The sequence below is a fragment of the Chaetura pelagica genome, unplaced genomic scaffold (assembly GCF_000747805.2).
Source record: "Chaetura pelagica isolate M959 unplaced genomic scaffold, ChaPel_1.0 scaffold471, whole genome shotgun sequence".
Taxonomy (NCBI): Eukaryota; Metazoa; Chordata; class Aves; order Apodiformes; family Apodidae; genus Chaetura; species Chaetura pelagica.
Window position 1 is genome coordinate 1,916,331 of NW_009952430.1, and position 16,023 is coordinate 1,932,353.

The window sequence follows — 16,023 nt, forward strand, 5'->3', positions numbered from 1 at the left end:
GAGCATCCAGGTCAGAACTGTGAAGCTGGAGAGGGTCGGCGAGGCGCTCACCTCGGTCACCAGGAGCCTCATGGAAAAGCTTCAGCAGACGGACGAAGATCTCAAGGTTGGTGGCCGAAAGCCCCGCGGGGTCGGAGCATCCTGCAGGCAGAGCTCGGGCTGGGCACCACAAGGGATTGGTCCCCCTGCCAACCTGCTGGCAGCCCTGGGGAGGTTCCAGATGTCTGTCCAAGAGGTTCTGGCCAGGGGTGAGGAGGTGGTTAGTGCTGGGCTGGCCAAAGGCAGCTCTGACCCTATGGTGGCATCATGGGTTTCTTTCTGCATTGGAAGGCTCTGTCCTTGTGCATGGAGAGGCTGCAGGAGAAAGCGGACAAGATAGACTGAGGGAGCCAGCTCAGCATCACCTGCCCGTGCAGCGTCCCCAGCACCTCCTGCCCCTCTGTCTCGTGCCACAGCTCTTTTGCAGATGCCCCTTTTCCATCCTGCTCCCAGGCCCGGCTGCCATCCTTCTCCTCGCCCCACTCCAGGGGGAAAGCCCAGGACGCTGCCGGCAGCCAGGCAGGACAGGAGGTGCCCGGCCAAACCCTCCCGGCCATCCCGGCACCAAGAGGGAAGGCAGGGACTGCAGGCCTGAGGAAAGGGATGTTTAATTATATTGAAATCAATAAAGCATCCTCAACTGTTGTTTTCTTCTTGTGTGGATTTAAAAAAATGTTTTTGTTTGTTTAGTTCTTTTTTAAAGGAGATTGATTTGAACAAAAAACAACCATGTGCCTCCTGGGAAGAGCCAGCTGGGGGCTGTGTAGCCAGCTCTGCAGTGTGGTTTGCAATCTGCAGTCCCAGCACATTCTGCAGCTCATGTGTGGTTTAACTCAAGTTTAATTTACTTTAGTGGGAGCTTTTCTTTACATTTGTACTTGTATACAGTGGCTTCAGATGTACCTGTAAGCACACAGCTGGTGAACAGAGGGCAAGACTCTCTATTGAAATGGGTGATTGGGAAGCATTGCAGTAGCTGCTGCTTTGATTTTGTTTGTCCAGGGATCCAGGCCACTGTCCAGCCACTGCTCTGGGTTGCTGTGGTGGTTTAGCTGATAAGGTCTGTTTGAAGTTGCAGTAACTTGGTTGTATTCTATGGCATGTTTTCCCTCTGGGGTACCCATGGGGATGCCAGAGTTGCACCAAGCAGGGTGACACACAAGGCAGCAAAGCAGGGACCTGACTCCCCAGGGTGTCTGCTTGACAGTTCTGCAGCCTGATGGGGTGGGAAAGACTCTCTAGTAAGTCTTTAAGGATTTTAGAGTTATTGTACAGACTCTGCTTGGATTTGCTTTAACTAACTCCCAAATGCTTTTCTTGCAGTGTATGTGCCCCAGTCACACCACAGGGAAGAGTATTTTTAAGGCTGCCTGGTTCAATAGTTAGGCTGTGGTCAGATACTTCAGGCAGGGTAAATCACTCACTGGCATAAAGCAGCACAGCTTTCCAATAGCAACCTTGCTGAATTATATATTACTTTTATCCTGCCCTTTCCAAGCCATATGGCTCCAACCTGGACCTGTATTCATAACTCTGGTGTACAAAAAAAAATAAATATATATATATTTTGCAGCATCTTTTACCTCACTTAAAAACATCTTGTAGCAATGATCTGAGCAAATGTTTATGGACAGATATCCCTGTACTTTCAGTTGTTGCCCAAGGTGTTGGTTCTTGATTAGCTGAGCAGGTTCTGACCTGAAGATCCAGGTTTGGGGATGGTAATTTCTCTCTCTCCTTGCTCCATGGCAAACAGCACTGGGGGGTCTGCATCCCTGAAACCAGTATCACTCCATGTAGCTAGAACATCAGGTGGCACATGGGACCATAAGATGGGCCTTTAGGGGATGGCTCAGCCTAGCAAGTCCTGGTTGTCCAGGCATGTCCCAGTGCTGGGAACAGGGGTGAATGGCACAGAGAAATTTGCTCAAAGCTCACCCCACCAATAAAAGCACACAGTCATGCTGGAGGGAAGCCAAGCAATGCAGGACCAGCTGCCCGTGACCTCAGCTTGCTGTGTGTGCCTCATTCACATGAATGAGGTGTTCATGTTCCTCTTCCATGGTGTGTAGCTTTTCTCCATGTTCTTATTTGCCTGGGAGAGCCCTGCCTTGCAGGGACAGGGTGGCAGGATGAGGCTGTAATGAGCAGAAGAGTGATTTAGTCAGGGCTGCCCAGTGATCCCAGGCTAATGGGCTGTATTGCCCCAGAGCAGCAGAAGGAGATGCTGTCCTTGCTCTGTGAATGCTTCCATGATCTTTAAAGTTTTCTCCAATTCTAGTGACACTAAACTGACAGAGAGAGCTGTCAGGGTATGTCTAAACTCTAGAGAGCTAGAAAAATTCTGAATCCCAAGGGGTTATTCAGGTTGTGCAATGAAGATGGATGGATGGATAGATGTGTGCAGGTGCAGGGAGCCTGGGCTGTCTGCAGCCTCAGAGCCAGCAGATTGTTCATTCTGTGTTCAGTTGTCTGAAAATTAAACAAAGCATCTACTGAGAAGGGCTTGTATGACTTCAACATCTTGTATACAAGGGTCCTAGTGGAGCAGATGTGTAAGTCTTGTTACTCCTCCTGATAAAACTTTCCCACTGTTTAAATACAGAGATAAACCAAACATTACCCAGGATGACTAATTTTGAGGCCTAATTTCTAATTGACACTTCAGAAGGGAGGGCCACCCTCCAGGATGACGTAGACAGACTGGAGGAGTGGGCTAGCAGGAACTTTATGAAGTTCAATGGGGAGAAGTGCAAGATCTTGCACCAGGGAACACAAGCCACAAGTACAGATCAGACTGGGATCCATCTGGGTGGAGAGAAGCCCTGTAGAAAGGGACATGGGGGTCTTGGTGGATAACAGGCCCAGAATGAGTGCACAGTGTGCTGCAGTGGCAAAGAAAGCCAGCAGGATGCTGGGCTGCATCAACAAGGGCATCACCAGCAGAGCTCAAGAAGTCATCATCCTGCTTTACTTGGTGCTTGTCAGATCACACCTGGAGTATGGTGTTCAGTTTTGGTCCCTGCTCTACAAAAAGGATGGGGACAGGCTGGAGAGGGTCCAGGGAAGGGCCACAAGGATGACTAAAGGACTTGCCATATGAGGAGGGGCTGAGAGAACTGTATTTGTTCAGCCTGGAGAAGAGAAGGCTCAGGGGAGACCTTATTGCCATGTTCCAGTACTTAAAGGGTGGTCAGCAAGAAGATGGAGACTCCCAGTTTACAAGGAGTCCCATGGAAAAGACAAGGGGTCAAAGGCACAAGTTGCTCCTGGGGAGATTCTGGTTGGACACAAGAGGTAATATTTTCATGAGGGCAAGCAAACATTGGAATTGTCTCTCCAGGGTAGTGGCAGATTCTACCACATTGGACAGTTTAAAGCCTCAGCTTGACAGGGTGCTGAGCCATCTCCTATAAACAAAGGTTGGACTAGATCATCCCTGAGGTCCCTTCCAACCTGGCATTCAATCATTCTATTCCAAGTCACTTTGGGGTCTGATAGTTGCACAGAGATGAGCAGTCCTTTCTGGCCAGGGAGTCCTGGTTACCTGCTGTTCACCTGTTTACCTGCTGCTCGTTGGCCTCCAGGCATCTCTGTGATCCCAGATCACTCAAAGGAGGAAAAATCCAGACTTCTAACCATGTGAACTCAAGACCTCTAAGAGCAGGTGGAATACTCTATACCTTGTGCAAGGATATCTTTATTCAGTAGTCAAAAGGTTTTTCTGTCCCTGGTGAATAAGGTACAATTCAGATTTCATAACATGGGTTTTTAGCAGCCTGAAGTTCTCAGCTCACTTTATTTAAGGCCCAAGTTCCCTGGGGGTGTGTGAGCATCTCTGCCTTTCCTAATTCTCCTAGCAGGAGAGGAAAGCTAAAAGGGATGCACAAGGGCACTATCTGGAAGGAAATAACCTGCCCCCAAATTTGTGCTAACTTTGAAGTGTCAGTTTTTTCTTGGCCTGACTCTCAGGTCAGCAAAGTTGGGCAGAAGGTCTTCACCCACACTTACTGGAGTCAAGCTTTGGAGTTGCACTTGAGGCCATCACCTGATTTATTACTTGGTTAAAAAATCTACCTACCATAGTGTCTGGCAGGGCTGTGTGCTGAGGAGGTTACCAAGTCAATTCCAGGGTCTGGATTTGAAAGAGGCTGGTAAAGAATAAGATTCATAACTTGCAATTACAGAGACTAGCAATGGGATGATTAAGTTCTCCAGCTGGGAAACAGAGCTGACCTGTTAGTGTCCAGCCAGCCCTGAGAGAGCTGGGAGGCTGGTGATTTATTCTGTGGGGACTCACTTTTCTAATGGTTTTTGGGAAAGCTGGTCCACCCCCTGAAGTGGTTCGCAACTGTAGATCAGCCTGATTGGTTTGCTGTTTGTGGTGGCTTGTTGTTCTTGTTCTGTTACTCTGCTGAAAAGGTGTTTGGGCTGTGTCACCCTGCCCTGGGTGAGTGCAGAGGAGGGGAAAAGTGGGGTATGAGAATGTTCCAAGTGGCATTATGGATGCAAACTGGGGCAAATGTGAGGACAGCTGATGCAGCTCACAATGAGGACATGTTAACTGAGGGATGAATGGAATTCCAGCCAGCTGGGTGACTGCAAAGACCAGCCATGCCTAGGGGAGCCTGGCATCTCCCTTGGCACTTTGCAAGACCTGCTGTCCCACGTGTCCCTGCTCTGGCAGGGGGGTTGGACTAGATGGTCTCTTAAGGTCCCTTCCAACCCCTGTGATTCTATGATTCTAACCCTGTGGCTCTGCTGTCCCTTTGGCTGGGAATGGCTGGAGCCCTGCTGGCTGTGGTATTGCCTGACATGGTCTTGCAGCACGGGCTGTTTGGTGGTATTTGGAACAGCCACAACCTCCTGAAAAAGTGAACAAGGAAGGAAAATTAAGCTTGTTTCTTAAATGCATTTAGATTATCCACTGAAGACCAGAGGTTTGAGGCTGTGTATGCTTGGTGGAGGTGATTGGGGGTGCAGCATAGGTGCATTTAGGGGAACCAGAGAGGGAGGAGTCCCCGCCAAGGCTGCAGGACCCCTCTGGCTCTTTGTAGCCCTGCAGGGGCTGTATCCCAGTGACATGGTGTCTGCAGCCCTCCCTCCATGTCTCTCATCCCACCAGCTCCTTCCAGCCCATGGAGCAGACCTGAGCATGGATGTTTCTTGTGCACACTCCTCACAAATGAGCTCACTTTGGTGTAATCCTTTCTGTCCACTGGAAGGAGAGGAGGAGAGCAGGGAGAGGGACAAGGGGCAGAAAGGTGGGAAAGAGGAGGTGATGCTTTTTTGAGGCCTTGCAGCAGCTCTCCCAAGGGGTGAGCAACCAACTCCCACTGCAGGGCAGCACAGCTGGCTCAAGGGTAGAGCAAAAACCCTTCCAAAAGCAAGCTTTGCTGAGACCCAGAATCAAAGGCCACCCCTTCCAAGCTGCCCACCACCAGAAGTGTAAGTGAGGACATCCCCAGGCTGTGTGTCCTCAGGCACAGGGCAGTACCCAGGCAGCATGGGGAGGCTTGTGCAGGGAGAGGAGCTGCTGCCAGCGCAGCCCAGCAGCTGCGGAGGTGTGAAATGCTGACACACCAGCTGCCAGCACCATTTACATCAGCAAGATTGGTCTCTTAGGACAATAATGGATGTAGGACAAATGATGATGGTGAGCTGAAAGTGCTATTACTCATTATTGAAACTTTGGATTACTCTCTGGCTGGTGCTAAAACTATAAAGCCAGCAGCCAGTGGACAAGCCCTTGGTAACCTCTGCCACTGAACTAAAAGCTTTTGGAGGGGGAACAGAAGTGCTATAAATCTTGTGGGTGACATTTAACATTTGTCAGAGAAACACTTTGGACTTATTTTAATCTCTTCGTTTTGGAGAGTTCATCATAACAAATACCCAGTGCCTCAAACCTGGGCAGTGAATCCCCCTCCTCTCTGGGCTCCAAATGGAAATCCAAAGTGGCCCCTTAATAGAAAGGGCAGCTCTGTGCATTGGTGCCTCTCATGCTCTGTGTGGTCCCCCAGCCCCTCCTAAATGGATACAGTCCTTGCAGTGTTTACACGTGCTGCCTGTTATTGCAATGACACCAGGGCTGCAAATGTTTTAGCTTGATGGTTTTTTTTTTTTTAAAAAAAGAAGTCCATTAATCTTCTTCAGGCTTGGAAGGAAAGTAAATTATTTACGGTGCGGATGTTCTAGGGGATTGTTCCTGTATTAACATTTCATTTGGGAGTGTTAAATCTGTCTCTCATGCTAAGTTAGGGTTTGGATTTGTCAGGTGACTTGTCCAGAGATGAATCCCATCCAACCACTCATCCACCAGCACGTCTTCCCCTGTCCAGTTGCTTCCCTGCCATGGGAGGAGTGCCCTGTACTCCAAGTGAAACAAGTGCAGGAGCCAAGGAGAATAACTTAAGAAATGTATTTTTAAGCTGTAAATTTCTGTACTCACCTAAGTGAGAAGCAGTCTCAGCTAAAACCCAGGATTCTGTGCTATCTTCTCGCATATGGTTCTGCCAATACACTGTCATTAGCATCCCTGCTATTTTTGTCCTGGCTTCTTCAGACTGTGCTGTTCTGCTTGATGGGAGGTTGTTGCTGGTAGGTGAATCAGTCAGCAATGCATTGGATCAGGTTCTTCTAGAGTTGCTAAGCCTAATTTTAAATTAGTATGTCAGAAAAGAAGTCACCCTTTTATTGTCCCCATGGTATCCAAATGAAAAAGGGATTTGGGTTCCCTGTGCTGGCCTGGCCTTGTCACTGCTCCTCCCAGACCCCTTCCCTGGAGAGAAGGGAGCAGGTTGATGGGTGACCTACTGGAAAGGGAACATTTTCCAGTTTTTAGAAGCTCAGCTATGAGTTTTAGACACACAAGTAACCACTATATTAAAAAAATAAATTAAAAAAACACACATTGAAATCCTACTGGAAGCAGCAGAGCTTTAAACTGGGGGAAGCTGTCAGAGGGAAAACATACCCTGAGAGAAGGCACCTCCCAGCTGTGAGCACAGTGTGTACCTGAGCAGCTGCTGCAGGGCTGCCATGGCTGGGAACAGCCTGGCTCTTGGGCAGCCCTGGACTTGTGTTGCCATATGCTGAGCATCAACATTGCCAGGCTGTCTTCTGGCCCCCCTCAGCAACACTTGGGGCAATGACTTCCCCTCTCTCAGCCACCATGAACCTCCTGTGACTGTGATGACAGAGCAGGTTGAGAAGTGCTCTGAGAGCCTCTGCTGCAAAGGATTAGATAAACATACTGTAGAAACAGCATTTACTGAAACCTTGACTGCCACCCCTTCCCTACTGCATCTTAACGTGTGTTTGGGGGAAGTGCCTCCACAAGGAAAAGCCAAACTGCAAGACTGAGGTGCCTGCAGTGTGTTCTGTGGAGAAGAAATGTTTGAGGAGTGGATTGGGAAGCAGAGGATAGAAGCAGGTGGCTGGCAAAGCCTGAGCCTGGGAGCCTGTAGTGGGTTTGACCAGGGAGGATGAGTCTGTTAATGGAAATATTGATTGTCTCGGAGGTTCAGTGCTGCCAACCAACCTGCACATATGGTACCAGTTTTATTGATATATGAATAAGATTAAACATGACACCTGTGTCAAGCGAATCCCTTGGCACCATTTAACTAACACTTAAAGCAGCTGCTTTTGAAAGATTACCTTCAGGCACAGGCCACCCAAGCAGAACAGCATCATCACCTTCAGCACTTTCCCAGTTGCAGACAAATGGGAATTCTTGCCTTGCAGCAATATAATTAAACAATATTAGTGAAAGTCAAACAACAGGGCATTCAGAGCCTGAATGTGCTTTATGGTGGCTTCACTGACTTTGCCATCATCTCTGCACACAATCATGTCTATGGTGTTAGGTCTCTTGGAGCTGCTGGCTGGAGGTTGGGTTGCTGGTTAGTAAGTAGGATTTACTGAGAATCCAAACGCTGGGCTACTCTGAAATCTTCTAAATTATTGTTTAAAAAAGTATTTTATTTCCATCCTTAATAGAACAGTCTTATTGGGACAGCAGGCTAGGAATGAATTTCAATTCTTACTGAGTGGATTAAGGGTGTATCTCCCTGCTCAATAATGAGCAAGTAATTGAGCTTTGGCATGTCTGCATGCTAGAAACTTCTGCCTGTATTGGAGATGTTGTCAGTTCTCTTTTTTTTTTTTTCTGATTTATCCTCAAACTTCATCCTAATTATTAGTCACAACAGAGGACAGACTGCCAGTCAGGAGAACTAGCAGAAAATGCAGGTTTCTGGATGCAAGGATACTTGTGTAACACATCTCTAGGAGAGGACAACGTAGCTCCAGCCCTCACTGCTGGACACGGGTAAGGAAGGGTAGGGGACAGTGCTGCCCACAGTGACCAGCTGCATTGTCACACAGCTGTGTGGGGATGGGCTGGGGACTGCTCAGGTCACACCAAGAGATCTTGGTTTCCCCAGGTGAGAGTATCCCTGTTGCTGGAGCATGTACAGGAGGAGGCAGGGGGGGATTATCCAGCCACCTCTGTCCTCCAGAAGTGACATGCTAAATCAATAACAAGTCTTATCTCTCTGCATCCACTGCCTGTCCCTCCAGCCAATCTATCCACCTCTTTGCCAAGTAAATAATCTTTCTGTGAGCACTGCAGGCCTCTTCCTAGAATGGATCTGGGGTGATGGGTGGTGAACTGAAAAGCACAAAACAGATCACTTGGCTTTTAGTACTTTTGCCACTAATAGTCAAATATCCCTCTCCTGATATTACAGGTGTGATAGGAAATGTGAACTCCTTAAATTCCTGCTACATTAATCCCCTTCTCAATACCAATTTGGAGCTAATACAAGACCATGTGATGTGAAGTCCTAGTGTCTTCTGAGCCTCTGCATAACTTTTCAACATGGGTCTGACCAGCAGATCAGGGCTTACCCTGCAGAAGATTACATGTGCCCAAGAGCTTTAGGAGCATAAATCCTGCTGAGTGAGAAGCACAAACTCCCCAAGGTGCCAATACCCTCAGCAGAACAGAGCAGAGCAGAGCAGCCTGCCTAGTGAGTGCAGGCAGGAGCTCATCTCGCAGGAGTGTGTCACCATAAATTCTCTAAATACTTTTGAAAATCTTTTCCAGAGTTGTTGAGCAGAAAAAACAGGTTTGTGGGCTGCAGAAAGCAGATGTATCCTGCACACAGCTAAGATGTATGGGCTGCATCATGACCTCATGAAATTGCTTGAGCTGGCAGCTTCCCCCACCCCTGTTTCTGCCCGGGCTGCAGCTTAATGATGCAATCTACCTCTGTTTAGAAATAGGAGTAAAACACAGGATAAAGCCAAACATATATAACTTTGTAATTGCTTTGCCTGCCCCTTGGCTCCTCTGCAAACTCCTGTGTTTTATCCTCTGCCTGCTCCTGCCACACACCAGGGCTGCTCCTGCCAGGTTTATGAAGGCATCACCTGCCAGTGTCAGAAGTGACACATCCCAACACAACCTAGAGCTTCCCAAGCCTCTGCTGACTGTATTTATAATCCAATCATGGTGAAAAGCACAAACATAACTTCTGTCTGACCTTCTCTATTAAAACATGAGGACTTTTTTCTCCAGGATTTCTAATACCTTGACAGAGGCAGTATTTTGGCTGGGGGCATTTCCCCTGCTGCTTCTCATATTATGTTCATGGCCAGACTATGTCTTGCAGAGCTGACAGCTTCAGGAAGGTGTGTGAGCACCTTGCAAAGGTGCTGTGGTCCTTGTTGGGCTCAGTGCAGGAAGGGTAGGGGCAGTGATTTGCAAGGAAAATGATGCCAGAGGCAGTCACTGAAGAAGTGTGAGTGACTGCTTTATGTTAGGCTGTTTGGGCTGGGGGTGATGAGCAAAGCCCTCCCCAGCTCCCACGCCTGTCACCCTCATGGTCTCTGGGCACCTCCAGGATATGACAGCAGTGTTATTACCCTAGTTTATAGGATACAGAGGTTAAAACATCTGTTCAAGGTCCTTCTGAGAGGTAATAAAAAGGCCAGGAATGGGACCCAGGTTTCATGATTACCCTTTAACCCCAGAAGACTAATTCCTGCTCTTGTCTTTTGCTTTCTAAAATCGGGCACTTTGCACAGAACTCAGCTCTGTGGGGATGATGTTCAATGCTGTCAGCAGAAACCTTTCAAAACTCCACTTGTACTGCTATGCAGAGGCCATGTCCTCTGCCTGGTCCTGTCTGCACCCATGTAAGTGACTGCATGTGGCACAGGGGGATGGAGGGCTCCCCCTGACTCTCCTCTTTCTTGCACTAAAGCAAAGGTACATTTGAAGACTCTGCTGCTCTCTGTCACCTGTGCCTGTATAATCTCTTTTGGACTTCTAGATAAAGACCCCTCAATGCTGGGCTTGTGGGGGTCAGACTAGATGAAGCCCATTCCAGGTACAGATGCTGCCACCCTCTGGGCCCAGCATTCTGCCCACATGCAGTACTAATGAAGAAGCCCCATGTGAATGAGGCCTTCACCTGATTTTCATTGGACTAGAAGAAATCTCAGCTCTAAACTTTACCAGCTTTGTCCAGGCATCTCAGTCAGATGAAGGCAGTGTCTCAGTCTCAGGGATTGCTTCTGGATTTGGGGATTCCCATCCTGCACTGGCCTGGGCAGCCTTGTGTGAACCATGTTGTTTATTGTTCCTTGTAATTAGTCCCAGCTTTTGAAGTATTCAGCTTCCATTTGAGTGTGTTCCCTCTCAGTTCCAACCAGACTGTTTTAGAACTATGCATAATTTATGGGCTGGTTATATCCACTTCCAAGGAATAAATGAGTGAGTAGAATTCCCCTGTAAGCTGGGCCATAGTTGCACCTTCAGCAGAGTAGGAGGCATGAGACCTTCTAGTGATACAAACCACTGCATCAGTGTCAGGCTGAGAAGCTGTATCTGGTCCTACAGCCTCTGCTGCCTTATATTGGGTCTGCACAAGTTGGGTGGGTATTTGTGTCACCTTGTTTTCCTGTGTTTGAGTATATTCACCTACCACTCTACCTTACATATAAGCCTGGCCCAGATTGATGATCCTGTAATGTCAGCCAAGAGCAGAGGAAAAAGCACATCCTGCCCAGCCTTGCTGTGCTGGCAGGGCTTCTAGTGCAGGAGAAAGGATATTAGCTCAGCTCTGGGCTGGTAACTCATGATTAGTGCATGCCTTGCCTGCTGCAGTAACAAGAAAATTGCATTTGCTCAAGCCCTTAATTCAACTCTTAAATCCAGCTTTGGAGTTTTTGTTGCTTTGGCCTGTTGTGCTGAGGTGGAGAGGGAGCCTGTTCTTACAGCCAGGGACTGCACTTGAGAGAAGTGGCTTTTAAACCAGCCCAAATGGCTGGTTCCTGCCCCTCTGATGGTGCTGTGTGGTGGTGCTGCTCCTCTGCCAGCAGCCTCTGCTTTCCCACTGGAGAGCCATGGCCATGCTGGGCAGGGCTGCCCCACAGCATCCCTGCCCTCACCCTGCCAGCTGCTGGGGACAGGGGTTGCCTTTCCATACAGAGCAACCTTCTGGAAAGCCCTTAGGAAAGCAGGATCCTTCTCTCTGGTCCCACAGGTGCTGTCTGCTGCCAAGAGGAAGCAAAGCTATTTAGGAATCCATCCCCTCCAGGATCTCTACAGGCTCCTTTGACTTTAGAATAGCCACTGCCCTTGCTGGAGCCCGTTCCAGGGACATTTCACTGTGCTGGGCACCCGTGCCACAGCCTCTGCAGCTTCAGGGTCCCTCGTGCATTGAAAATGTCCTTTATGGCTGTTAGGAAAGTGAAAATTAAAGAGAATGGCACTTACAGGACATCAAGGATACAAAGGGCCTCTTTATCTAGGAGACATCTCTGCATTTGGGGCAGTATTTTAGCTGTTCAAATGGCTTCTTCTAGAGCCCTTAAGTACAGTGTTGGGCCAGCTGAGTATGGATTTTTAATTAAGCCCCCTTTCCCCCTCCCTTCTTTTGCACATAACTGTAATTTTACAGGTTAAGAAATCCCCTTAATATCTAGCTAGAGGTTTAATGCTATGTGCTCTTTAAAGAGCCCCCCCAACCACCATGCTGTATTAATAGCTCTGAGATGATAATTTTTACAGTCTTGGAAGACTGATGTCTGCTGTTAACACTTTGCCATCGTGTCAGGGGTGTGGGGGGATGGGAACTATACCTGTCAGCTGTTGTTCTGACATGTGGCTTAAATCTTGTTAATGAACACAATTTTATGGTGCAAAAGAACCCCCAGCAGGCAGTGTTCAATGCACAACAATGCCTTTCTACCTGGGGAGGCAGGGAGTGGTGTGGATGCTTCTCATTTGCAGCAAAGGGAGCATCATTGGTCCCCACCAATACCCACAGCAGAGCCCTGGGTGTGACTGGGGCTGTGGAGATGCTGCAGTGACAGGCAGATGTGCAGAATATGACGATTTAAAACCTTAGCTTTTTGCATAATTCATGTTTCAAGTAAACATCTGAGCAAGGTTGCCATGGTACCAGGGATGTATATAATCTTTCCAACCCAAACCCTTCTGTGATTCTATGATCTTGGCCATGTGGGCATTTGGCAAAATACAGGAAAATGTGCAAAGTGCCATGTTTTGACAAACATGACTGAAGATCCAGTTCTGCTGCTGGGGCTGATGAGGCTTTGTGTTGAAGAGCACCACTGCTGTGTGTGTGGTTGGGTGGTTGTGGGTTCCTGTAGTGCCTGGTGGTGGATGCTCAGGAGGAGGGCCTGTGTATGGTGCTACTTCAGAAACAGGCTCACCTGCCCAAACCCCAGCCTGCTCTTGCGATCTTGGCCACGTGGGCATTTGGCAAAATACAGGAAAATGTGCAAAGTGCCATGTTTTGACAAACATGACTGAAGATCCAGTTCTGCTGCTGGGGCTGATGAGGCTTTGTGTTGAAGAGCACCACTGCTGTGTGTGTGGTTGGGTGGTTGTGGGTTCCTGTAGTGCCTGGTGGTGGATGCTCAGGAGGAGGGCCTGTGTATGGTGCTACTTCAGAAACAGGCTCACCTGCCCAAACCCCAGCCTGCTCTTGCATCTCTTCTCAGCTTTTTCTCTGGTCTCTCTGCCTGCTGTGACACTGAAGTCAGTGAACAAGTCCTTGAATCTCTTGTGTGTGAGAAGTAATCCTAGGCTGCCCCAGCCAGTGTGAAAACTCTGTCCCTTTCTACCATCCCCACTTCTCAGCCACCACTGTGGGTTTTGTGGCAACGTGCACTGGGTGGTGCTGGCAGAGCCCTGTGCACCCGTGTGCCCTGTGCTGGGTGCTGTGCAAACACACAGAGCTGGGTCCCTCCCCACAGCCCAAATGAAGATGGTGTATAAAACACATCTTAGTGCTGAGAAGCACTGGGGTGGGGGGGGATTGATTTTACATCTTCCATGTAACTGCTGGTGTACAAAGCCTTTGGGGACTAGAGATGCAGAGCCCTGTGCCTGCAGCAGCACCCCTGGGTTTGCTGTTGCCCCCCCAGGCAGTCTGGAGCCAGGCTGGGGGTGCTGGAGCCAGGCTGGGGGTGCTGGAGCCAGGCTGGGGATGCTGGAGCCAGGCTGGGGATGCTGGCCTGGGCTAGGGGTGCTGGAGCCAGGCTGGGGATGCTGGCCTGGGCTGGGGGTGCTGGAGCCAGGCTGGGTGCTGGCCTGGGCTAGGGGTGCTGGAGCCAGGCTGGGGGGGCTGGCCTAGGCTGGGGGTGCTGCAGCCAGGCTGGGGGTGCTGGCCTGGGCTAGGGGTGCTGGAGCCAGGCTGCAAACACCTGGAAATGAGGATGTTGTGGTGAGATAATGACTCCTCTCCTAGCATTTGCAGCAGGATGGAGCTTTGTACATCCCATGTCATTTGAAACATTCCTACATCACTGGTGCCTGTAGATGCATTTGCTGACTCTTAATGTCAGCAAATCCCACTATGATTAGGCCTTGAGGTGACAAAACAAAACCTTGACTGTTACAAGCTTAGGTAACTCAGTGCTGAGATAAAACCTAAAAATAAACCCCAGTAGCCTTTTAATGGGACTGAGCACAGCACAAAATAAATTTTTATACGTTGTTATGTCCTCGCAGCAAAGGGGAGAACTATAAAATCCTGTTTGATGGTTTTTTTAATGGGAGTTGTTTCATTTAAAGCTTTTAGTGAAGCAGGTTACATGACAAAAGCAGAATAATAAACAGTGAGAAAATGCATTTACCCTGTGAAACAACCGTGATTAAACACTCAGCAGTAACTTGGTGATATCAGCAGGACTGTACCAGGGGTGGGTTTTGCCTGCTCAGGCTTCCATCCCCAGCTTTCCAAAGAGGGCAGCTCTTATCCCTGGTCACCTAGTCCTGGTTCTGACTCACCCTTCCCCTTGGGTCACTATAAAATATTTCCCTGCAAAATGCTTTCCCAAACTGAGCTGTCTCTGTGGGGTGTTGCCCTGTTCTGCTGCTGCTAGTCCTGCTTTGCTGGCTCAAATGAGAGGTGCATGAGGTGCCTTCACTACCTTTGCCTTCCCAGTTCAGGCTTTGCTCTGGACTTGCTGGTGAAGCTCAAGTGTCTGCAAGAGCCAAGCTAATACCAGCTGTGCAGTGGAGTTCCTCCCTCTGTGCATCCCTCACGGGCCCAAAGCTGGGAGCCACGTGCCATGGGATGCACCCAGGACTGACACACAGAGGTGAGACAGCCAAGGTAGAAACTTGCCTCTTGCAGCCCAAACCCACTCCAGCCAAACCTGAGGCTGGGGAAAGCCCTGGGCTTCCCTGAGCACTCTGGCCAACTGGTGACCAGCAGGGAGTGCTTGGGACAGTTTGTGGGTGGGAGTCTCAGGCACATGGTCTAGGCTTTGATTTTGCTCTGTGTTCAGGGAGTTGGTGTGGCAGGGACTGGCTTGCTCCTCTGGTGCCATGTCAGGGAGAGGAGCACTTCTGCAGGTGGGGTTTGGAAATCAGTGCTCCTCTGCCTGGGAGCCAAAACATGTTTTGTGTCTGGTTCAGAAGAGAGGAGATGATTCTGAGTGTGATCCTTCTCCCAGCAGAAGGTGGCTATTGAACAGTTAATGAATAATGCTCTTTTACCGGGGCTTTGTTTAGAGGTGGGCTTAGCTTTGAAGCTAACATAGCACTGCAATACTGGCTGTAAAAAGTGAGAAATGTCTGTGAATGTTTCCTTGAAACATTTATAAGTAACACACTGAAAGTCCTACCCACCTTTCTAAACTGTCCAAGAGGTGCTGCAGGCAGGTTTGCCCTGGTGGTCACGGCCTGGCTGCTGTTGGTGGACATCAGGGAAGGGTCTTGGTGCAAAATGTTTTCTTTATAATCATCAGGAACTTCCTTCAGCTTGATTATAAATGTTGGGTCTAAGCATTTGGACAGTGTCCTTTTAATAGAAACCAACCGTCAGCTCCAGTCAAGTAACAATTTACTCTGGGTAGTTAATGCCATTGGAAATCCTTTCTTCTTTTTCTTTGTCTGTTTTTGAGGTGTGGTGTTTTTTTTAAAGAAACAAAAAAAAAAAAGAAGCTAATCCTGCCTTTTCCATTGATCTCAGACCAGAGACACAAACAGCTGGGATTTTAATGTCGCGTTTTACAGCGATGTAATCAAACCAAACTTCTGAGATCAATATTTCTTCATAACTGACCTTTCCAGATTAATGATATATTGCTGTACTACTCCACAGGCAATCATTTCCAATAGAAAGACTAACCATTCAGCTCACTTTAATTAATCTTCCTCCATTCCTTACTCACCCAATGAACTCTGAGCGAAGTTCAGGAGGCAGCAGCCCAACTGTTGAAAGCCAACATGGAACTGGAGATCAGTGCTCAGGATAGGGGAGAAAAGATCTCTCTAAACAACAGAGAATTGAAGTATATACACAAAAAATACCTTCTGGAGTCTAGCATCTCCTTCTGTGCTGTCTCCCTCTTCTTCATCACCTGGCCACAGCCCCAGGATGTAATCACCTGCTGATGGTAGGCAAGTCATTTCCATAGGGACAGACA